The sequence below is a fragment of the Hibiscus syriacus genome, unplaced genomic scaffold (genome assembly GCF_006381635.1).
Source record: "Hibiscus syriacus cultivar Baekdansim isolate YM2019G1 unplaced genomic scaffold, ASM638163v2 tig00111960_pilon, whole genome shotgun sequence".
Lineage (NCBI taxonomy): Eukaryota > Viridiplantae > Streptophyta > Magnoliopsida > Malvales > Malvaceae > Hibiscus > Hibiscus syriacus.
This window is the reverse complement of record NW_024063224.1, coordinates 2,663-27,640: the sequence shown is the minus strand read 5'-3', so window position 1 is coordinate 27,640 and position 24,978 is coordinate 2,663. Positions and strand designations below refer to the sequence as shown.

Below are 24,978 nucleotides of genomic sequence, written 5' to 3'. Positions count from 1 at the left end.
AGAAAGGGAAATAAATGAAAAGCTCTTCTCTTGTGTTTGATTGCTTTGATAGGTGTTCAAATCATTCTTCAAGTGCCCTCAACTTGTTTTTATATGTTGGAAAGAGTTTGTGATCGCTTCTAGCCGCTGGGGATTAATTTTCTGCAAAATAAAAATTACCCAGTACAGGGAGTATCAATACTCCTTTAATGAGTATCGGTACTACCTTTTTAATATTTAAATAAATTAGATGTTAAAGACCATTGGGCTTGGCTAGTATCGATATTATGATTCATGGTATCGATACTACTGTGTAAAGTAGTATCGGTACCCCTTTGGGTATCAGTACCCCTTTGGGTATCAGTACCTATTTTGCATTCTGGAATTTGAGCAATTTGGAAAACATCTGGTAGTATCAATACTACCTAGAGAGTATTGATACTTCTCTTACCATTGATATCAATACCACGTGAATAGTATCAGTATTGTTCATGCAGTATCGGTATTGTTCATGCAGTATCGATACTGTAAGAACAATATTGGTACTACATACCCAGAAAAATTGTTTTGTGCTCAAATTCTAGTTTAATAGACTTTGAATTATGTTTGAAAACTTTGAACAAATTTAATTAAGTCCAAAAATATTTTGCCTTAATTTGTTATATCAAAATATTATAAAACATGGTTCAACAATATCCCTCTTTTTGATATAACAAAACAATTGATAAATTATTTTTGGCAAACCCCCTAATAAAATATTTCATGAAAAAGAGAAATATTTGGAAAATATTAAAGCTCTCCCTTTTTCATTGAGAAATTGAATTTTTCAAACCTATACTTCTCCCCCTTTTTGTTATATCAAAAATAATTCAAATTTAAAGTTAAAAAATAACCATGGAGAGTAAGTGGTAAATTTGACATTAAAATCAATTGAAAAATCAAAGCTCCCCCTAATAAAAGCATTCCAAACAAGAATTTGACTTTAAAAGCTTGACACTTAAGAAAAATTGAATTTCAACAAAGATGAACAAACATATTAGTAGCACATGAAATTCAATATATCCAAGTCTAATGTACTTTATGCAATACCTGTCATAACCATTTTTAAAAAATTATATTTAAAAAATAATTATGACTTTATTACAAAAAAATTGGGATTTTGAATTAATTTGAATCAGAGTCGCCATCGACCTTTAGGTTAGTAGGTCGAATACCTAAAAACATCTTTTAAACAAATTAAAAAACTATTTAAAAGATAAAAGTTGGTATATGTTCACCAAAAATTCATTTTTAGGATTCAGGAGTCGATTACGTGTAGGGAAGGATAAACACTCTCAAAGTTCCCAAAATTGGTACTTAGCCGCTTATATATTATCGTAAATGGTGGAAATTATAAATTCGAATATAAAAATTAAAATAACAATCCATTTATTGAATATTGATTAATTTGCTTTGCATTATTTATTAGGGAAAATCCTTTAATTCAAAAAGAAATATCGAGATTTGCTCATCCTCCGATGGGAAGACTATCTCTTCTATTTTTTGTGTAAAAAGAATAGTCCCTCCTCGATTTATCAAAAAACTAAAATCAATAACAAATTGAATATCATCATTTACATAAAATAAATTACTATTTAAAAAACATTCATTGCATCATTTGAATTAAAATAAAAAGAATTAATTAGCAATTTTAAAAAAATAAACTCGATTTATTTCAAGTTCACATTTCGTTTGGATGTCTTATCGGATCACACTACTTCGACCAAGCAGTGCTTTCCACGCTCATTCTATTTCTAGTGTTCTAAAAAATCTTCGGATAAAATGTAAAAATATATGGTCTAGTGGATATTTCATAAATTAAATAAATGAGATAAGGTAAAATATAGTACTATCACCTATATATAAGGGTTGAAAATATTAGATAAATATATACATGTATATCTATAACATGATATAATATATACATAAATAAATAATACTAACAAATATACAATGTCCATACTTGGTAAAAAATGTAAAGAAACAAAATCTAACTATGTAAGAATTAAGTTATAGGGACTCAAATAAAATAAACAGAAAATAAAACATAATAATTAAAGGAATAAAATTAAAGCACTAAAAAATAAAGAGACATAAATAAATGATTAGACCATTAAAACAAGTAAAATGTAAGGGCTGAAATTAAATAAAGAAAATAAAAGGCATAAATTTAAAAGTGCATAAAATGAAATAAGGAAAATAAAATGCAATAAAAAAATAAAATGTTAGTGTTAAATTTTTATTATTTACCTCGGACCGTAAATAATGCGAGTCATACCCCGAGGCGGGTCGTCACAAGGTCGTACATGGTTCGAGCATAAAATAAAACAAATAAAAGGTTAGTTGTTAGTAATTAGCAGTTAGAAATATTAGTTGTTAAAAAATTAGAGGTTAGTGGTTAGTAGAGTCAGGACCATAATAATGTGGATCGTACCCCGGATCGGGTCACCACAAGGTTGAATAATAATTCAAACAAATTAATAAAAAAATAAAAAATAGTTAGGAGTTAGCAGAGTCTGAACCATAATAATGTGGATCGTACCCCGAATCTGGTCACCACAAGGTCGTATAAACATTCGAATATTAATAAGCAATAATTATTAAAGAATCAGTGACCAAAAATAAAATAAAATAAAATCACCAAATATATTCGAAATAAATAAAAAAATAAGTGACCAGAGTGCAAAAAGGGCTAAAATATAGAGGACTTAAAGTTGATTTTCCCTTGATAGTGACAACACATTTCCTTCACGTTGAGGAAGTCTAATTATCTGAGGATGACACTGTTCGTTCGCGTTGAGGAGATCTGGTCGGAGAAAAACATTGTTCCTTCGTGTTGAGGACATCTAGTTGTATTTGGAGATAATTTTGGAGACAACACGGTTCCTTCACGTTGAAGAAGTTTGATTATCTGAGTATGATATTTCTCCTTCGTATTGAGGAGATTTGATCAGTGGACAACATTATTCCTTCGTGTTGAGAAGATCTAGTCATAGTTGCCTATGATTGACTTGAAACAAAATCTTCTTTTCCAACATGGAATTGTGGAGTGAAGTTTTTGCTAATGTTGAATTCCTGTAAAATATTTGAATGAAAATAAATGATTGGAAAGGAATTTATTTCAAGAGAAGTTATCTCAGTTGAGATAAAAATTTGTTTCAAGTGAAACAATTTCCAAAATTTACGTTTCAAGATGAAATTTATTTTTAGGAAAACAAAAATCAAGTGAGATCAATTTTGTTTCAAGTGAAACAATTTCAAAATTTTTTTTTTGAGGGAAAATTATCTCAAGCGAGACAAAATTTGTTTTGAGGAAAACTATTTCAAAGGTGACAATTTTGTTTCAAGTGAAACAAATTTCAAAATTTGTGGAAAATTGTCTCAAGCGAGACGAAATTTGTTTTGAGAGAAACAATCTCAAAGGCTTATGTTTAAAAAAAATGTCTCAAGTGAGACAAAATTTGTTTGGAGAGAACAATCTCAAATGAGATCAATTTTGTTTCAGGAAAAACTGTCTCCAACAAGACGAAACTTTATTTCAAGATAAACAATCTCAAAGGCGACAAACAATTTACTCTTGCATGTTGAGGAGATCTAGTTTCCTTTAGAAGAGCTGATCGTTCACTTAAGGATGTCAAATCTGTGGATGACATTGTCCCTTCATGTTGAGGACGTCTAGTCATCACCAAACTTTTATTTCCTGAAAGATCAATATAAAGAATAATACATTTATGAATGATTATCTTGAATGTTTCTATTGACGTCAAGATAAAGTATATATTTGATTTGATTTTTATTTTGATAAAAATGACCTTTTGAATTTATCCTCATGAGAGGAGAAAATGATCTCGAGAAAGGAAAATCAGATGATGTCCTCATGAGAGGAAAACTGCTTTTAAAAATGAAATAAGGATTTCGAGGAAAAAAAATCTTAAGAAAGACTAGATTGGTGTTCATAGATGCACAATCTTGAGAAATATCAAATTAGTTTCTCAAAAGAAATTATAAGAGTATCAATATGAGAAGGAAAAAACCATTTTTATTGCAATGCGATGATGAATGTATGGTGCAAAGATGCAAATTCTTGTGATGTTTATGTTTATGTTGATGCATGTTTTCTTGATCAATGGTGGGAATGATTGCATAGGCAGTCTTCATTCTATCCCTGATTAAGTTGTCTTCACTCTTTATTTGCACCAACGTGTATCCTTGCCATTCTTGACTCGTGACAATTTCTTCTTGACCTAACAAATTTTTCCCCTGACAGATTTGGCTTTCCCTGTGTAGAAATCAACTAAAGATTTTATTCTTGAAAAGAGGATCCTTCATTTCAATCTTTGGAGACTGTGTATTTGTTGCTGCCCTGTAGTAGGAAATCAAAGGCCATTGCCTGAAGCTGACCATCGCAACAATTGATGGAATATCAGACTGACCACGAGAGACATGAGACGCATCCATACCAAGGATAATGGTCAGAACCTTATAAACAACTAGAATTGAAGGTGTTTGCTCAATTGCTAACATCAAATTCAGTCCTCCAAGCTTTGCATTGATTTTTAGAAGCAAATTTGTAAGGTACTGATCATTGACCCTAGTTGAAGCCATGCGCTTGTGTGACTATGCCAAACTCTACAAGATTCATAAAGATCAGAATTCTTCTTATCAAATAAGACACAAAGGAGGAACTGTAGAGCTCCAGGAGGTTCATATTGGATATCCTCAAACATTTTATCTACTCTTACAATAAGAGAACACCGTTTGTTCTGATTTAACTCTTGAAACACATCAAAGGGAGGCTCTATCCTAATTCCTTTCATGTCTCCACATCTAATCAGATCTCGAAAAAGGCTATTTTTATCACATCGCGCCGAGAATTTAATAATAGCCCATCGTTCAAACTTAGTTGGCACCACTAGTTTCTTGCTGTTAAGATTCCATCGTCCATTCCATGAAAAGAAATCTTCATCATTCCTTACTTTTAACCTGAAGACAACCTTCATCTTGGGTGAAATTATAAATTATGGAAACACCATATGATCACAACATTGATTAAGTACCATAGTTACTAGTTCGTAAAACATTCGACAACTTATTCATCATTTTCTATGGCTTCTACCTAGATTTTTCAACCAGTTGCATGGTGTTCAGAGATTTTGTATAATGTTGAAAGGACACTAAAGAACAAAGCTCAGTGGGAATCTAAGTGGGACACTTTGGCTTACCAATATTAATGCATGGGAAATCACCATAATAATGCAATTGTATGTTGTGATAATGAACAAAATAGTCATATAGTAAGCTCCATTGTCTCTGCTTCACCATTTTCATTCTTCACACCTTTATGACTCATTGAAAATAAATGTATGCTCAATTCAATGATCTTGTATTCCTGGATGTTATGGACTTCAATAATGCCCCAACATTTATCATTTCTTGCTCCAACACTGATTCTAAGCATGAGCTTCTTTGTTTGGGAGATATGTGCCAATTACCAAGATCTACTCCAGAGAGATTGTCTTGTTTGAAAATGTTTTTCTTCTTCTTTTATTTTCAAATTTTGAAAAAGATCAATTAAAATAATTTTTAAAAATTTTAATAAAAAATATTGAAAAATATTGCCATTTTTTAAGTTTCACAATTGAGTCAAATCATAAAACAAGAGTTCACTAGATATCAAAGAATTAATTACACTTTTAATCATTCAAAAAAAATTATAGCTATTTGACAAGTGTCAAGATTAATGCTAATTTTGAGGTAGGGTTAAGTAAGGAAATGATAAGGCGTCTTCGGTTTTTGTCTTTAGTCAAGATCTGGCATTCTCTTTTCTTTGATGTTCACTGATATGATGAATTAGCTTCTAAGCTCATCTACTGGAAGTGTTCTCTAATTTTCAGCTCTCATGAGCACATTCGGGTTGTGCGATGTCTTATTAAGGGATTTGTGAGATTGCCCCCTATACAATAGCTGCATAATCTTTATATTCGAGTCACCTTTTTAGGTTTTCAACTCGAATCCTCCTTTGGTTTCAAGACGTTATTCAACATTTTACGTCTTGAACTCCCCTTTGTTATTTTTTTCTCTATCATGCATTAAAGATTTTAGAAAACCTTTTGTAAATAAAAGATTAATCCTGATGGACGGGATGAAATCTGAAGATAGTCTCTTCTGTTTAGAAATCCATTTAAGATTAGAAGAGACTTTTTAGGCACATAATGTAGGCTTATGGTTAACGGTTATAAAAGAAAGGTATAATATGCCCAAACAAGTGTTTAAGGGTTATTAAACCAAGAATCAATCATTTTATTATCTTCAATCTTGTCTTGCTCAATTTGGATATGCTTGTATGTGTCTTTTATTCTTTGTTGATGTTCCATGATCTTCTAGTGAATTGGATCTTTGAAACGATTGTACTTGATCAACCTTGTGCCTTGAGGCTTAATGAGTCACTCATCTTGAAATAGTTGATCCATTTTCTTTCTTATTTTTCTTTCTTATTTTTCTCTTTATTTTTTCGTTTTTTCTTTCTTTATTTTTTCTTTTTTTCTTTTTTTCTGTTATCGCCTTGGTTTGATCTTTGCACTTTGCATTTGGTTCACCTTTCGGTATCTTATCTAGATTAACGGTCTTCACACATGCGAGCAGATTTTCTTCACCTTGCCCTAGTGTGGAGGGTGATCCTTAGTTAGGGTCGAATTAGAAGAAAACATGATTCAGGCTCAAATTGGGACACAAGGGATATATATTTTCTCCTTTTGTGAAGGGATAATGAAAGAAATTTGTTCATCATTTTATACACAGAAGTCCTTGTAAAAGAGGTATCCCTAGGGGATAGATTTTCAGGATTAGTTTTATTTACATGAAAACAATGTAATTAATGCATGGTAGAATTATTTTAAACCAATACATTTATTTTTTACTTGCTCGGTATATCCCAATTGTTCAGGCCCATCTTCATAAAATTGATTCGAGATACCCTACATTGTTTCCCATGCAGAACCATTATCGTCCAAGTAAACATCTTGTACTCATTGCTTTTAGGTTTTATTGGTAGAAAAATATTAGTTTAGTGTCTAAAAAGATGATGGCATAACTTTATTGGCTCCACAAAAGGTAAGGGTATGATTTTTTTGTCTCAAAAAAAGATAAAGGCAATGTTTTAAAATCTCAAAGAAATATAATGTCAAAATTTGGTCTTTTGATAGTGACCATGAATTATTCCGGGTAAAGAATTGGGAGGTTTTATTTTTGGTTTTGGATGGTATAAAAAAGGTCTAATCTTGCCATATGTCAAAAATCTATAATTCTTGAAGAACTAAAAGAATATGTAATTCATTTGATATTTGAAGAACTACAAGATTAAAACTCGGTCAATTATTCAACCTTATAAGGTAGCATAAATTCAATCATTAAAAGATTTAAAAAATATTTAGGCAAATACTAAAGACATAACAAAAAATGAGTTCAAACAAAACAACGCTCTTAATGTAATTGCAAAAAAGCTTCCTAGTAGATGCAAAGATCTTTTCTTGATTAGCATTAGAATGCCCTATCATTTTTCAAATGTCCATGCCCCTTGAATCAATCAGATTCTAGACCTTTAGCTTCAATGCCCCACAATTCTCAGTGGAATGTCCTGGGCTTCCTATGTGATAGTTTCATGTGGCATCAACATCTGATCATTTTTTGTGTATCCCTTCATCTTTCTAATAAACATTGTGAGATGGGTAGTATGGTAACTGGTTCCGTTATACTTTTCATAATCGAGCATTTTGAATTTGGGCAAGAACACCAAGTTAGGAACCGTGACTACTTCATTTGCATCCATTTCATTATGAGAGCTTTTTCCTCTCATTCCTTTTAATGTCCCTCTACACCAATTTTTTTAAGTTCTCATGGATCTCATTCTTGGGTTCTTCCATATCTCATCAGGATTGGACATGTTGCGATCAGTAGAGTTATCCTGAGGATCTATCACAGTTGCTTGAGTCTTAGTGGCAGAGAAGCCTATTTGATAGATTGGAAGCCTCTTGGGTGAAATGAGTAGTCATGGATTAGCCTGTTCCATCATGCACTCAAAGGTTTCCATGGATGAAAAGTCATGCTTTTTGCTTTTTTCCTGATTGAGCCCAGCCAATCTCTCAACAATCTGATCGACCATGTTGGCTTGGGTTTGTAAGATGGGGTATATGGTAGCCTTTTATGATTACTCTAATTTAGTTTCCCCAATCTCGTTGCATTCTCTGTAAATTCTCTTGCAGTTTTTCCTTAAATTTTTTGAAATTTACTTCTATTATGTCACGTGATTAGGACCACTTCCATCGAATTCTCCATGAATTAATCCCTATGTTTTCATGAATGATGCATGTGAAAATGTTTAAATAAATGGAATGCAGGTGAAAAATGCAAAGATGCAAATGTAGATGCAAAAAATGTTGATCCTAATGATGAATATCATAGAATAATTTTCATGAGAGATAAAAGTCTTCACATTACAAGATAGTCCATTTTACATATATGTTTTTGCTTAGATGTCGGGTCTGAAATGGGTAGATGCTTCGTCTCGGAACTTTATCTTTGAAAATTATGCCCCTCAAGCACTCTATAACCTATTTCGATTAATGCCACTGTAGTGCTAGAATCGTGAGTCACTCCTCGATGATTAGCGATTGAACAATCGTAGATAATACTCTACTACTAGATTACTTCTCGGATCAATGGATCATCTTTCCAGTCTCGAATATTGCTTGATTGAAAACTTTTTGTACTCTCTGAACTTCTTTTAGCCTTCAGTACATGTCTATGTATACGTCTGCTTGATTGAAAACTTTTTATCTCTCGATGTGAAAATTTTTACTGAAATATCCTCTTGTGGATCAACACTTTCACATTATGTTATGTCGATGAAATGCAATGCAAAAATGTGAAAATAACACAAAAAAGAGAAGAAATGAGTTAGTATAGGGAAGATAATCAATATAATGAAAAGTTCTTCTCTTGTGTTTGATTACTTGGATAGGTGTAATACCCCAAAAATTCAGATAATGATCAAATTGAAAATTTGGAAAGTTTGATGGTCAAAGTAGAAAATTAGGAAAACGTTTAGGGTTTTATAGAAATCATATTTTTGGATTTGAAATTTTAGTAAAGAAAAATTAGAAAGAGTTAAAGCCGGTAAGGAATCGGTAAATTCAGATCGCATTGCAATTTTACAAAAATTTGAAGAATGTTATAAAATGGTTGGAAATATTATTTTAATATTTTAGATAAGAGAAATTTGGTTTGAAAATATGCAATTTTTCAGATTTGACCGAAACAGTAGAATTTAATGACTAAAATACAAGTTTTAAAAATTTCATGGGCATTTTCGTAAGTCAAAGTCAAATTAATTCATCTTTGACTTTGAAAGATGATAAGGATGAGTTTTCATGGTTTTACAGTGAATAAGAAAATTCATTAAGGGTTATTTGATCTTATCTCAATTAAATGAATATTTTATTCATTTATAGTGGAATTAAATGTAAACTAATATGAAATACACCCAACATTTCATCCTAATTGCTCATTTTCTTCTCCAAGCTGCATGGATTTTCTCCAAAGGTGAGAGAAAGCTTCAATTCAATTTTTAAGCAATTTCCTTAGGATTTTGAGTAAACCGTAAATTGAAAATTGTTATACGCGAAAAACGTTATCATTTGGTACCAATATTGCATGATAATATTGATGGATTTCAAAGATCTCAAATCTAAGGGTTTATGTTCATGATAAGGTTTATGAAATTGATGATGAATCTTGATGTTTGTGAGGTAGTAGATTCATATTCAAGCATGTATGATAATTAGAACATGTTTAATCTTTTTAGAACTTGTTCTTTAAATTTCGGCCATGGATGGTTTGAGTGAGTAAATTTTGGAAAAGTTATATATGGGTTGGAAATGATGAAGGAAGTATTCTACTAGCCTTAGAAAATTTGAGGATCATTTTGTAATTTTTGAAAAGTTTGGGATCAATTCGTAAATTCTGGAAAATTGATGGGTTGTTGTGTCAGTATTATATAATTGATGTAATGTGCTGGAAAATGCTATTTTTGAATTGAAATGAATGTTAGATGTGAAATATGACTATTATTGGAAGTTTGAAAAGATTTGTGATTTAAGTACAACATTGCATAGTTGGGGTACTTAAATGTAATTATGCTTTTGTAAAAGCATTTGAATGGAAATAATTTCAACGCTGGAATTATTGGTATTAAGAATCTCAGTGGTAAAATGGTGAAGGACCATTTTATATAAATTGGAAAAGTTGGTTCCAATGTTAAAAAGGAATTTTTAAGTATTGAGTATTTTTGATAGATAATGAGTTTCAAATATATTATGGAGTTATTTTGGGATATGTTTATGTTAGTACAATACTAACATATGTATCATTATGAATTTGTGATTTATACAGATCATGATTGATTTGCGATTGAAGCAAGTCAAGTATAAAAAAGGGTTTATTGTGGACAATAGTGAGTCACAAATTTTGAAAGATATAAAGTGTCAAGGTGAGTGCAATAAATGCATGCCATTATACATGGATGTTTTATACATCATCAGGAAGACTTGCGATAAGTCGACCTTGTTTAAATCATCATGATATTATGTCATATTTTTATAAATTGACATGACATTGATATGTCATAGTGTGAAATTATAATGCATTGATCATGAATAATGTGATATTTTACCATGAATATTATTTTGGGTATGAACTGCCCAATGTTAAATGATATTGATATATTTTTCCATGGATGGATCAAATAAAAATAGCCTACATGCCCAAGTATGTTATTGAGGATAAGTGTTATTAATGGCATGCCATAGAGTCTAGCAGCTGCATATTAGGTAGCACTAGAGTGTCTAGAGAAGGCACATAATGCAGGCCTCAAAGTGTCTAGTGAAGACACGGTACAAAACACTACGGAGTACGAGGTGGGTAAAGCCCGACCTCATCACTACGGTGCATTATTAGGTGAGCAAAGCTCGACCTCAACACTTCGGTGTAATATTTGACTCCTATACCGGGTTCCTCATACAATTATACTTTGGGTTATGGTTTATTGGTTAATAAATGGAAAACATGAAAATAAGCTTACGAGCTTATATATAATAATGGTAAAATAAGCTTACGAGCTTATGGAATAAATGGTAAGTATATATGTAAGATAAGCTTACGAGCTTATGGAATAAATGGTAAGTATATTGGTAAAATAAGCTTACGAGCTTATGGAATAAATGATAAGTATATTGGTAAAATAAGCTTACAAGCTTATGGAATAAATGGTAAGTATATTGGTAGAATAAGCTTACGAGCTTATAGGATAAATGATAAGAAATTTTATATCATTTTTTTTATCATTGTAAAATATTGGATATGTTGGTAACATGATTTTATGGCATTTTGAAATTGATATTGAAATTCATGCATGAATTGTATTGCACTATTTATTGTTTTAATTGCCTCACTAAGTATATACTTAGCGTGTGATGATTTTCACATGTAGGTAAAAAGCCAGTAGTGAAATAAAGAGTTCAAAGGGACATCAAGCATCGTGGAGTATGTTTCAATATCAGTAAGACATCCTATGATGGAATTTGAATTAGATAGTGACATGTAATTAATAATGTTCGATTTGTTTTGTTGAACAAATTTGGAAACAAAATGGTAACTTTACAGTGGAGAAAGGTTAAGTTTTTATGAGTTTTATATATATTTTGATGAATTTACTGTAGTCGTGAATAGTAACTGTAGCATTTACTGTAGTAGTGAATAGTAATAAATAGTAACCACATTTAAAAATTTTCCAGAATGCTATAGGAGTACCGATACCATGCTACAGGCACCGATACCCTCACTGTTCACTGTTCACGGTACTATTCATAAAAAATCTTTTGAATTAAATTTGTTATAACGAAACATAATTTATATGATATGATATTTTTATAATATAATTACCATTTTAAGAAAATAAATTTTAAATCGCTTTTGAATTGGAAAATGGTTTTAAAAATTTGGGTGACATCTATAATCTATATATGTATAATTGTATGGGTTATGGATGTTATATTTATTGGTATCAGAGCTACATGTTTAGCCGATTCTAGGACTAAACCGAGTTTGTTTTGAGTTAAAAAGTGTATACATGCCACTAGGATGTCAAAAGTGATTGATAATTGTATATATACTGTGATGATGCTTACTAAGATTAAAGTTACTCTTTACTAAAGCATGATGATTCTGACTATGTTTAGATGTTGGAACTAAAGACAAAGTTAAGAAAGTCGAAATTGTTGTAAAGAAGTTCGAGATTGAAATCGACAAAAAGGGACCGACATGACCTATGTAAAACACCTTAGAAGGGTGGATGTTGTTAGGGATTTTCCTCTAGTTTGTGGAAGAAATGCCCAGTTTTTAACGAAGTTTCTGAATGGGAAGAATCGATTAAATAGTTTGAACGATTTACAAGAAAAGTTGAATCGAATGAGAATCTAGAGGAGATTTCTGAATCTAGTGATGATTATGAGGTTTCTCTAGGTAAGCTTAAATAATTGAGAAATATTTAAGCTAAGCATTAAATTGTTTAAAAGCGTTGTTGATTTGATTAAGAGGAAATAAATAAACGGTAATGAGTTGTATGCTAAAGGTTTACAGAAAGTGGAGTTATTAGTGAATCAAATGATTATGAGTTGGATTGAGAATAGATATCAAGTCCATAAATTTGGATAGAGTTATCTTGTGAAGGTAAATATAAGAAAATGGATTGTCTAACCTTCCATGCTGCAATGAATTATTATTTAGATCGAGATTGATTCTCAAGAACTTAAAAAGTGTTAGAGTTATAGTGAGAGGAAAATTAGTAAATTTGCTTGATGTTGTGATTTTAGCATTAACTGCTATGAAGTTATTGTTACAAATTTATCAAGTTTTCTTATTGAACGATGTGAACATTGAGACTTTCATTTGAGATTGAAAATGTTTTAACTGTTCGAAAATATTATTTTTGGATCTAGAAAAGTTATACAGATTTCCTTAAGAATGAAATAAGGAATTCCAAAGTAGAAATATTCAATTCAATTTGATAAAAAGTGTTATTATGAGAAAGACCTATGGGTCATGATACAAGTGTTAGTCGGACAAATAATAAATATCAGATAAAGATTTAGGAGTTTATTTTACTAGTGAATCTTACGGGATTATCATTAACGAGTTTTAGATCATTTTGATCATGAGTTGGTTGTCTCTGCATTAAGGTTGGGCTAATGGTCGCAAGAAGTGATTAATTTAGAAAAATACAGAGAAATTAAATTTTTTAATGATTGATGAAAAAGTGAAATCATCACTAACGTGATATCAACAATGGTTGTGATTAAGATGATGTAAAAAGGATGCATAGCTTTTCTAGCTAAAGTCATAGATACTTAAGTATCTGAAGTAAGATTATAAGATATCCATAATTTGGGAATTTCCATATGTCTTTTTAGATATATTAATTGGGTTACCTCTAGATTGAGAGGTGGAATTCAATATTAATGGTTATCAAGGCATTAATCATGTATCTATGGGTTCGTATCGAATGATTGCTATTGAGTTAAGAGAATAAAGAATCAATTGCAAGAACTGCTAGATTGAGGATGCATTTGACTGAATATTTTACCTTTGGGTAAACCAGTGTTGTTTAAAAAATGGATATATGCAATTATGCATAATTATCGATAGTTAAATAAAGTAACTATCAAGAACAAATATCCTATTTTGAGGATTTATGACTTGTTGATCATCTTAAAAGGAGCAACAATTTTCTCTAAAATTGATATTTGAATAGGATATCACCAGTTAAATATTAAAGAGGAAGAGGTTCAAAAGATAGTTCTCAGAACACAATATGGACACTACAAGTTTGTAGTAATGCCGTTTGGTTTGAAAAATGCTCTTGCAACATTCATAAACTCGATGAATCGAGTATTTCAATTTTACTTGGATTAATTTGAGGTGGTTTGTATTGATGACATTCGGGTATACTCAAATACAAAGATAGAGCATGATGCTTATATTCGTATTGTACTTGAAATACTTAAGGATAAAAATTTATATGCTAAACTGTCAAACTGTTCACTGTACTATTCATAAAAAATCTTTTGAATTAAATTTGTTATAACGAAACATAATTTATATGATATGATATTTTTATAATATCAGTTATCATTTTAAGAAAATATATTTTAAATTGCTTTTGAATTGGAAAATGGTTTTAAAAATTCGAGTGACATCTATAATCTGTATAGGTATAATTATACGGGTTATGGGTGTTACAATAGGTGTTCTAACCCTTCTTCAAATGTCCTCAACTTGTTTTTATATGCTGGAATGAGTTTGTGGTTGTTTCTAGCCATTGGGGATGTTTTGGAGCCATTGTGGATTAATTTTTTGCAAAATAAAATTGCCAGTATAGGTAGTTTCGATACTCCTTTAATGAACATCGGTACTACCTTTGTAATATTTAAATAAATTAGCCATTAAAGAACGTTGGGCTTGCCCAGTATAGATATTTATGATTCATGATATCGATACTACTGTGTAAAGTAGTATCAGTACCCTCTGGGTATCTGTACCTATTTTGTATTCTAGAATTTGAGCAATTTAGAAAACATCTGGTAGTATCGATACTACCTAGAGAGTATTGATACTTCTCTTACCTTTGGTATCAGTATCACGTGAACAATATCGATATTGTTCATGCAGTATTGATACTATAAGATCAGTATTAGTACTACGTACCTAGAAAACCTGTTTTGTGCTCAAATTCTAGTTTAATGGACTTTGAAATATTTTTGAAAACTTTTCAAAACTTTGAAAAAATTCAATCAAGTCCAAAAAACATTTTACCTTAATTTGTTATATCAAAATATTATAAAACATGGTTCAACACATTCCTTATTTACTAAAGATTCTTGTAAATAACAATGTTTCAAGTAAATATTAACATCTCGAGTAGAGGATAACTTGTTGTATGGAGGATGACTTACTTTGTAGTAGAAAAAGGTTTGTAGAAATCTAAATCTCGATGTGGCAAAAGATAACAGAGATACCTTGACTCTTTCGGCTAGATGTTGGTAGAGCCACTTTATTAAAAGATAGGTTTAGGGATTCTCAAAATATCGATCGAAGAGAAGGCAACTCATCAAAGAGGAGGATTAATTATTTTTCAAGGAAAAATGAAGGGATGGTTATTCAAAATAGTATTTGTTTGGTAAAAATAAATTTTGTTGAACATCTTGATAATTAATGAGTCGATATTTACTCTTAATGATTATGTGGATCAATTCTGTAATTTGACGAATAAAACCTTTACAATGCTATATCATATGCTAAAAATGATTGAGTGGTGAATGAGAAATTGATGATCAAAGTGAGCTACTTGTGACTTATGTTGAGGGAAAAAATGGAAAGCTTATATCTAACATTGGTGAAATATCAAGTGTGAGAAGTATTTATATACATGAGCCAACTTAGATGTTATATAATATGTAAGATAACACTTTGCCTTGCATGCAAGGGGGTGTGAATCTAAACCGAACAGGGTTGGAGGCGCACTCGCACGACATAGGTAATGTGAACGTCTAGATTGTTCGACATGCATATATTTTAGCCCAATACGGAAATATCTTTTCCTTTGTCAAATAATATTGTATCTTTTTAAATTTTGTTTGGAGCTTAAAAAAGGTAAAATTAAATTAAATTTAATGACTCTTTAATTCAAACATTATTTTAGATAATTGTTAACTTAATTAAAAAAATGAGTATATTATGGATTAATAGATAAATATATTATTCATTAAACGATGAGAATATTATAAATTAAAAAATGAGAATAGTATGCATTAATGGTTCAATGATTCTTGGATATTAACTACTCCATTATTCAAACTTTCCAATAATTTTTCAAATATAAATCTCCTATTCAAATATACAAGATTAGAGGTACATTCAAATATATTTTTTAAATTTTCAAACGTTTTTGACGATAAAAAAAGCGAGTTTGGTTTGCAAAGGATGCATCTGATTTATGCAATAATGACTTGCAAAATGAGCACTCAGCTTTTGATAATAATGTTCGTGGTCATGAGCTGGCTGTTGATGGAAACCATAACATTTGACATGCTGCTCATTCTACTCTTTTACCTAATTTGTTTTCGATAATAAATTTCCCTATCCTTTTCAATTTAATTTATTAATTTTAGATGATTTTTTTATTTCTTCAATTCATCTTTTATTTTATTCCATTTTGATCAAATTTGAATCATTTGTTTTTTCAAAATATCAATATAACTTTTTTTTCCAATTTAACTACAAATTCTTATTTTAACTACAAATTTATTTTATTTTCAATTTGATCCCCTAACTTTTCATTTTATTCAATTTAATCTTTTGACTTCAACTTTTACAAATGCTTTCGTCTCATCAATTTCTTGACTCATTTATAATCTTATCAATATTTTATCCTTAAGATACATTCTTTGAAAAATAATATTATAAATATATTTTATAATTATAGATTATGTTTGATTTACAGTATGAAAAAGAATATAAAGATATACATATCTTGTATAGTTAAATAAACTCAATAAACTGGAGCCAATGTGTATTTTAATATTATAAATAAGAGTAACTACATACATGATAATTAATATTTGAGTAAGTTTTCGTTTTCACTATTAAAGTTTTAAAAGTAACAAATTGGTCATTAACGTTATTAATTTATAACAAATTGATCACTCTCGATTAACAGTTGTTACTACAATAACATAATGCTGACATTAGGGGTGTTCAAATCCAATCCGATCAAAAAAAATAACCGAAAAAAAACGAAACCGATCCAAACCGAACCGATGAAATGGAATATTAAATTTACAAGTTTGAGTAACAAACTCAGTGCATAGCTCAGTGGTAGAGCATTTGATTTTAGATTAGGAGGTCACTAGTTCAAACCCGTTTGTGCACTAGTTTTTAATTTTTTTTCCTTTTGCTTTCTTGATAATACAAACTCTCCATGGGAATTAAGTTGAAAGCAAGCAAGCTGTAAATGTCTCTGAACCTGAATAGAAAAATAGCCTCAATCTGTTCATGAAGCTTTCTCTGTACTTCCATCTGCATTTGGAAAGCCTGAACAATCCGCAAGCTTCTGATGAACAATATAATTACACAGCCAATACAATCCGTCTACTTATCATTTCCAAATCCAAAATTTATCAAAATATAAAGGATCTATATAAATAAATAAAAAACCATTACTCAACCATCTGCTTGTGAGTTCCATCATTTGTGTCACTACTCAAATCCCCATTACTGCTCTGTATCTCGGTGCAATCTATATCACAATGAAAAGAAGAAGAAAAAAAATCATACTGTGTGGAAGTCGATATAATAACCTAAATGCAGCAAGCAATGAATTCTTAATCTCACCATCTAGTTTAATTAACAAGGGTATGTTTAGTCTAATTACAATCCAAAAACCGCATAAATCCAAACCGAATCAAACCGCACTTAATTAGATCGGATCGGATCGGATTTTTTTTATAAACATCCAAACCGATATAAATCACAAACATTTATAATTTCGGATCGGATGAATTTTTAGCCAAAACCAATCTAAACCAACTGCGAACACCCCTAGCTGACATAACACATTAATTGACTTATGGCATTGTTTGACCATACAAGTTGACTTATATGGATAATCCATTCACTTTTCCTTGTTTTCTTACCAACCAAACATCCATTTTCTTTCCTAAACTAGTTCAGATAAATCAATAGTCTATCAAAAGATGATTTTATGCAATTCCTTTATCACAGTTTTTTCAAAAGTGTCATTATAGTTAAACAAATTCTTCTTCTTTTGGGGAAGGAGAACATGTAAAAGCAGAAGAGCACTATTGACAGACACTTTATTCCATCCGTGCGTTGGTTCCTTAGCTTTTCCAGCATCTTCGTTGAATTAAGAAAGAAATAGAAAAACCAGACCTTATAAGAAAATATCAATAAATGATTTCTTCTGCAATTGACTTAAAATCTCATTAGAGAAAGAATGGTCTTATTTTGATTTTAGTTCCTCTATTACGCTAAAATTTTAGTATATTAAAGATAGTTAACCCATAAATAAAGCAAAATGAAGTTAACTAATGGAGGACAGGAGATCATGTAAAAGCCGAAGACCAATATTGACAACCGGCATTGTTATTTCAACTACAATGATGAACCTTTTCTTTGTCTCTTTCGTCTGCTAACGAAATGGACATAAAAAGAAGGGAAAGAAAGAATCAAAAGACCTGGGCAGATTGCAAGCTTTGGTTTGCCAACGCCACTTGGTGTGGAAACTAGAAACTGTCAGGTCTACCATTCTCCAAACAACGGAAACCGCTATCAATGAAAGGGCGATGAATTCTGATGCAATGGATAGTTATCAACCCAAACCTATCTCCAATGAGCTCCCATTTTCAGGTTTTTATTTGTAAGCCTCTGTTTATATACTAACAATGTCCCCCTCTCATGCACGAGTTTGTAAAGCTCGACGTCCTTGGAAAGGAGCAGAAAGGAGCGGTGAAGCTGTGATTGAAGGAATGGAAATGAGGAAGAAGAAAAACAATTGTTTAATTTTTTTTATTAAAATTGAATCAACGACCGCTGAAAGTATGGCCAACATGGTCAAAGAACGCCAAGTCAGCTCCCCTAACTGCCACATCATATTGTCATGACCTAATTAATCGAGGTTAACCGTTGAGTGATCTATTTGGAGTAAATCGATAATATCCGTAGAGAAAACGAAAATTTAAACATTGGTAATCATTTGTGTAGTTTACTTTATAAATAATTATAATTAAATTTGTATAAAAATTAAAACAACTTGACTCAACTCGAATAAAATTTTATAAATTTAACTATTTTTAAAGGGTAAAATATAGTAATAGTCATTGAACTTTTTTAAAGTTTTCATTTAGGTCCCTAACTTTTAAAATTTGCAATACAGGCCCCAACATTTAGTTCGTTTACAATATGGTCTCCCAACAGTTACATCAGGGATCATATTACAGACAAACTAAATGTTGAGGGACCATATTACAAAAAGACTAAATGTTGGGGGATTATATTGTATGTTTTAAAAGTTAGGGGACCTAACTGAAAGATTTAGAAAAGTTCAGTGACCATTACTATACTTTACCCTACACTTGAAATGAAAGTATTAATAAAAGGAAACCCAAAATTAACATGCAACCTCCTTTGTTTGGGGATCTGAGTTGCAGCGTTTGTTTTTCAATTCCTTAACCGGGGAACTCAAATCCCTAAAGCATGGCTGAGCCATTGGGTTTTCTTTCAGGTGCACCGTCCCATGTTTCCCTAGGTGAATTACTACTCCCTCCTGCTCCGAATGATGTTGCACTTACTGCTCCCACATTGAAGCCACCTCCAAATGAAGTAAGCAGCGCAGATAGTCCACTCGAGGAAGCTTCGCCATCACTCATGCCAAGGCCGAGGAGATCGAGCGTTGTACGCTTGTTTCCGAACAACGAGGATGAGCCCTTCATGGGATTAGTTAAGCCATAACTTCCATTTGAGAGAACGTCAAGGGAAAGACTAGCGGTGGCTATATTGCTCTCGGACTTAACGTTAGCATCTTGACCAGCGGAAGGAATCGATGATACGACCAAGCCCAGACCACAAAGCAAGGAAGGGGTTTGATGCAGCGGCACCCATTTGAGCAGCTTTTTGCAGCAGTGCTAGCCGACATGGCGGGCTGCGGAGTTAGAGCATAGTGGCAATGGTCGTTTGCAAGTCCAGTGAAGATGGAGGAGCCATTGTTGGAGAGGTAAAGAGGAGAGGAAAGAGAGAGAGAGGTGCGCTCGAATAGTGTCGTTGCCTGAAGGAACGAAGACGGTGCAGATATTTTTGATGGTTGAGAGTTTGCTGCAAACATGCTAACGAAAACATTGGCGTTCGAAGTAGAGGTGCTAGCTGCTGCAGAAGTTGCTGGAGAAAGTGCCATTGGATTTTCTGGTATTTTGTAAGCCATTAAGAAAGAAAACAACGAAGGTTAAAGTAGCAGAAAATAACAAAAGAAAAAAAACAAATCAAATGGAGAGGGCTTTTCTTTATGGCCCTTTTTTTAATCCCGTTGAAACTTGAAAAGCTTTGAGAAGTAAAAGCAAACGCAATAATGGCTTCCTTTCTTTCTCCTGATCAGTTCATCCCTTTTTTGCTTTTTGATCATTGAGCTTTATTTATTGATACTATTTAACCAGCTTGCTCGTGAACCCAAAAACCACATTTGTTAGGCTCCCTAACAATAAATAGACACGATGACAATAAGAGACAATGCAGAGCCATTAACTTCATTTGAATGGACTCTCATACACAAAAACGATTTAAAAAGCAAACACCCTCAACCATTATCTCAACTTGACCTATCTAAGACAAAATAAAGTAGGGAATCTTCATCATAAATGTGTATATATACATGAAAAAGACTCGCACTGAATTTTCTTTTACCTGAACTCTGACTTGATAAACCCGGTGAAACTACTCTAGTGGTAGACGGTGTTAAAGGCTGAGGAGATGGTTACGTTGCAGCAGCAGTTGCGGTGGCAGCAGCTCCTCCTCCAACCATAGTTCTACCATTTTCATTCGCATTAACGTTTCCTTCAGTATTAACAACTGCTAGCGTCTGGGCCCTTGCGCTTTCCTCAGCTAACGCATTGCAGAAAGCTCTATGCGTTATAAAACTATCCCTCCTTCATAAGCCACCATCGTCATCATCCACGGTTAAAACCCAGAACAATCCAAACAAAAAAAAGGAACCGTAAAGATAAAGAAAGAGTTGATTATAAATGGGAAACGGATGAGTTTGTATTGTATTATACCTAAAAAAGATGGTGCCACAATCGCATTTATATTCTCAGGTGCCGCAAGTCTTCATTTGGGCCTTCCAATCAGACTAAATAGCGTATTTTTTAGAACACTCCTCGTATCCATTTCTTTTCCCCGTGTTTCCAACAAAAGTGTTTCTTGATACCGGTAAGATCACCGAGGGCTCGAGCCGGGTTGTGGTGGACACAACTCGGTTCGGGGCATACGTAGACTCGCTTTTGAATTTCTTTGCTAGTTCTTTGCCTTAGCTTCCATGGCAAGTTATGGCCCCGTCGGTGGAGTTGCAAGTTCTGATCACGCTGAAAACCTTTGTTACAGATCTCACAAACGAACCGATTGGTTGCTAGTAGGGTTTTGGAGATAAAGCTATCACATCTGCATCTGGATTTGAAATGAATCCAAAAAGATATTTTCCTTTTTCACAGCTCAATAAGAATTGGAAATTCAAAATCATTGATATTAAAAAAATAAAGGTGAACTTGAAAAGGTATTATAATTCACCTGGCATCCCAGGAAGATTTCTTTCTTCTTCAGTGGTGGTCCTCCTAATAGTTGAGTGTCTTGAATCTGGTTGCTAAAAGAAGAAGCAGTGGCTTCTCCAGAAGCTACAGAAACTGTCACCGGCGATGAATTTTCAAACTCCACCATCTTCTTTATCAACTTAAAATCGAAACACAACCCAAAAGGTTCTTTGTTTTCACCTATGAAACAAACAAAAGCCCAGCTTCTAATACAAGGATTCACCGCAAATGATGGTTTGAGTTTCAAAGACTATGAATTGTTTTCATTTTTCGAAAGGACAAAAAGTTTTTAGTCCAAGTAAATGGCGTTCGTTTGAGTAAAAACAAAAATGAAACAAAATAAAAGCCCCCTCGATTCAACTAAGTCGTCGTCGAGTCAAGACCGGAAGAGCACTGGGAGTTCCCATAAGGCGACTTCATGTCCATAATATATACATACGATATAGATAGAGAAAGGGAGAGAAAAAGTAAACAACCAAATGAGAGAGATGTTTCCAATGCAAGTGATATAAAAAATAGGGTAAAGTATAGTAATGGTCAGTTAACTCTTCTATATCTTTCATTTAGATCTCCTAGCTTTTAAAATTTGCAATACAGTCTCCCAATATTTAGTCCGTTTACAATATGGTCTCCCAAAAGTTACGTTGGGACCATATTACAAACAGAATAAATGTTGAGGGACCATATTACAAACAGAATAAATGTTGAGGGACCATATTGACAACAAACTAAATGTTGGGGGATGATATTGAAAGTTTTAAAAGTTGTGGGACCTTAATGAAATCCTTAGAAACGTTCAGTGACCATTACTATCCTTTACCCTTTTTTTAAAATAAAGTTTAAGTCATTCATAGCTCGAATAATTTAAAAATTTTACTTGACTCACTCAATTGAATATTCACCCTTGCTAATCACTCAGTTTTCTCAATCTCGGGACACCTAGTCTAGATTTTTTTTTTCTTCTTCATTATTTTTACGATTCACTTTTAACACTAATTTCTTCTTCCTTTTTCGCAATGCATTTCTTAACCTCTGAATTCCTAATCTGTCCCAATTTTAGTAACCGAAAACTCTAAATCCTAATTTGGGATGTGACTCATAACAACTGCAACATTCATACATTCGATTCAATCATTTATATAAATACAATTTATTTAAAATAACTTCCCAATTATTTTCATCAACCCCATCTCTCAAATCACGCGTAGCTAATTCCAACGGAAAAATATCTCGATTTACTACAAAAAAAAAAAAGCTCCTCAAAGGGAAAAATTGTAATTTTGACCAATTCTGCTAAACTCGACAAAACTAGCACCTAATTAGTTAATCGAGTCTATGTACTCTTTCAAAACTTCTTGAAAAGAATGGCTTGATCAGACTCAAAATAAACCTCCAATTCTAAAATGAATTTAGAGACTAAACTAAATAAACATAAAACTTTCAAAAATAATTCCGAGTACAAAAAGTCCAGTGCCTTTCTGCTACTAAACACTTTATTTAATACTTAATAGTTCTACAATCATCTGAGAAAAATTAAAAATTAGTGAATTTTAAAATCAAAGGATCAAATCATAAAATCTAAACAAATATAATAATTAGAATTCAAATAAATTCTGGACAGCAGCTTAATAAAACCTTAAACACAACCATATAATATTTAATAGTCACCAATTGAACAATTAACAATAAAAACGTCCAATGAACTATTAAAACACTAATCACATTGTTTCTCATCTCGAGACTCTTGATCTCTCGCTTTTTCTAAAATATTACATTTAAATTTCTAACGGGTAGAATTTTTTACTTTAAATGGCATTTAAAAAAGTCTATACTATCATTCGCATATCGATAAATGATATTGAATTGTTTATTTTGATATTGTTTCACCTTGTTTAAATTGAAAATAATTTCTAAATATATATTTTTTGAACGATAAAGAAGATAAAATATTTACAACTTAAGAAGCATCATTAGGAATGTCATTAATCATAGTGTAGGATATTATGAAGGAAGGCCGGGAGAGGACCAAGGAAGATTCCTGTGACATCTTGTTGAAAGATAATTTGGTGAGAATATCAATCGTAGAGTTGGCATCACGACAAATAAATTTAAATTCTATAGCTCATATCCGATCTTACAAGGAAGTAATTGATCTGTTAAGAAAAAATGATTAACTTACAAATTTATTAAAATAATTTCACTCGTCAACTATGATTAAAAAATCATTGTACTTTAATATCTAGAAAATAATCTTATTGAAATTTGATTTTTTTTTCAAACTTCAAAATTTCTAAAATAGGCGTGAACCATTTATTGGCTTGAGGAATTCAATTCCCATAGCTTCTTCATTATCACAACTCTCCTACCGAAACAATTTTTTTAAGGGGACTAAAATTTGTCTCGATTGGAGAAATAGAATTTTTTTCAATTTCAAATTATTGGAGTCGGTTTGAATTATTAATTCGGTTTTCGAGTGCGATTCGAGTTTAATTCGGGTTGAAATTCTGAAATTTCAAGTTTTTCGAAAAATAAAAAATTTGACTAAGTATTTTAACAGTTTTACGATTTAGTTCATGATTTCATTATTCCTTCAAATTTTCCTTCATTTGAAGTCCATTTTTTTCCAAATTTAAACCAAACTCCTAAACCATCGTAGATATATGTAATTTCAATTTGTTTTCATAACAATTTTTATTTTTAATTTAGTTCCTCAATTTTCATAATTTTCTTATGTCGACACTAGTTTTCGTCCGAGTGACGTTTATTATATACGTTATTATATAATAATAATTATATTATAAATATTATTATTTGTAAAGCTCGAAGGCCCGATTACAATGAAAGGCACACATACCTGATTACAACCAAACCCGAGCCCAATCGGTTAGAAGCCCAGACCCATCCAAAGCCCAAATCCAACAGGTCTGTGCATACTAGGGTTTCCACCACAGATGCTCTAGCCGCCAGCAGCTCTCCACCACACGATCAGAGGCAAATCCAAGGGTCCATAAGGCACAGAAGAAACCCTGGGGTATCATTGTTACCCTAGGGTCTATTCAGCCACCGCCTCTATCCCTCCAACCAGGTGCTGCCACAATGATCACCGCCTCTCCAGGATATACAACGAGCACAGAGAGAGATTTATTCGAAACTGAGTCGCACAACGAGAAGTAACAACTGAAAGAAAGAAAAGTCAAAAGATGAACTTACCAAGGAGTCCTCAACGTCGCCGGACAGTCAAAAAGTTGAAGGTAAAATTGTAAATCTAGGTTGATATACCAACTTAGCAAATGAGAGGCTTGGATTCGGGTAGGGGGTTCTACGATCTACGTTTTGGGAGAGTTTGTAAAATTTCGGCCACCACGCGTGACGTCGGACGGTGGCCGGCTGGTGACCGACCTCCCTCCCCGATGGAGGATGTTGAGAGAGGCAGAGGGAATGAATTCTCTCATTTTAAGAGAGAGAGGGGACAATGAGAGAAATG

General features: G+C 32.1%; 2 pseudogenes; both read right to left on the bottom strand.

Moving 5' to 3' along the window:
- Positions 1-4,308: 4,308 nt before the first annotated feature.
- LOC120173582 lies at positions 4,309-8,176 on the bottom strand (annotated as a pseudogene).
- Positions 8,177-19,380: 11,204 nt separating this feature from the next.
- Positions 19,381-21,621, bottom strand: LOC120173580 (annotated as a pseudogene).
- Between the last annotated feature and the right edge of the window lie 3,357 nt (positions 21,622-24,978).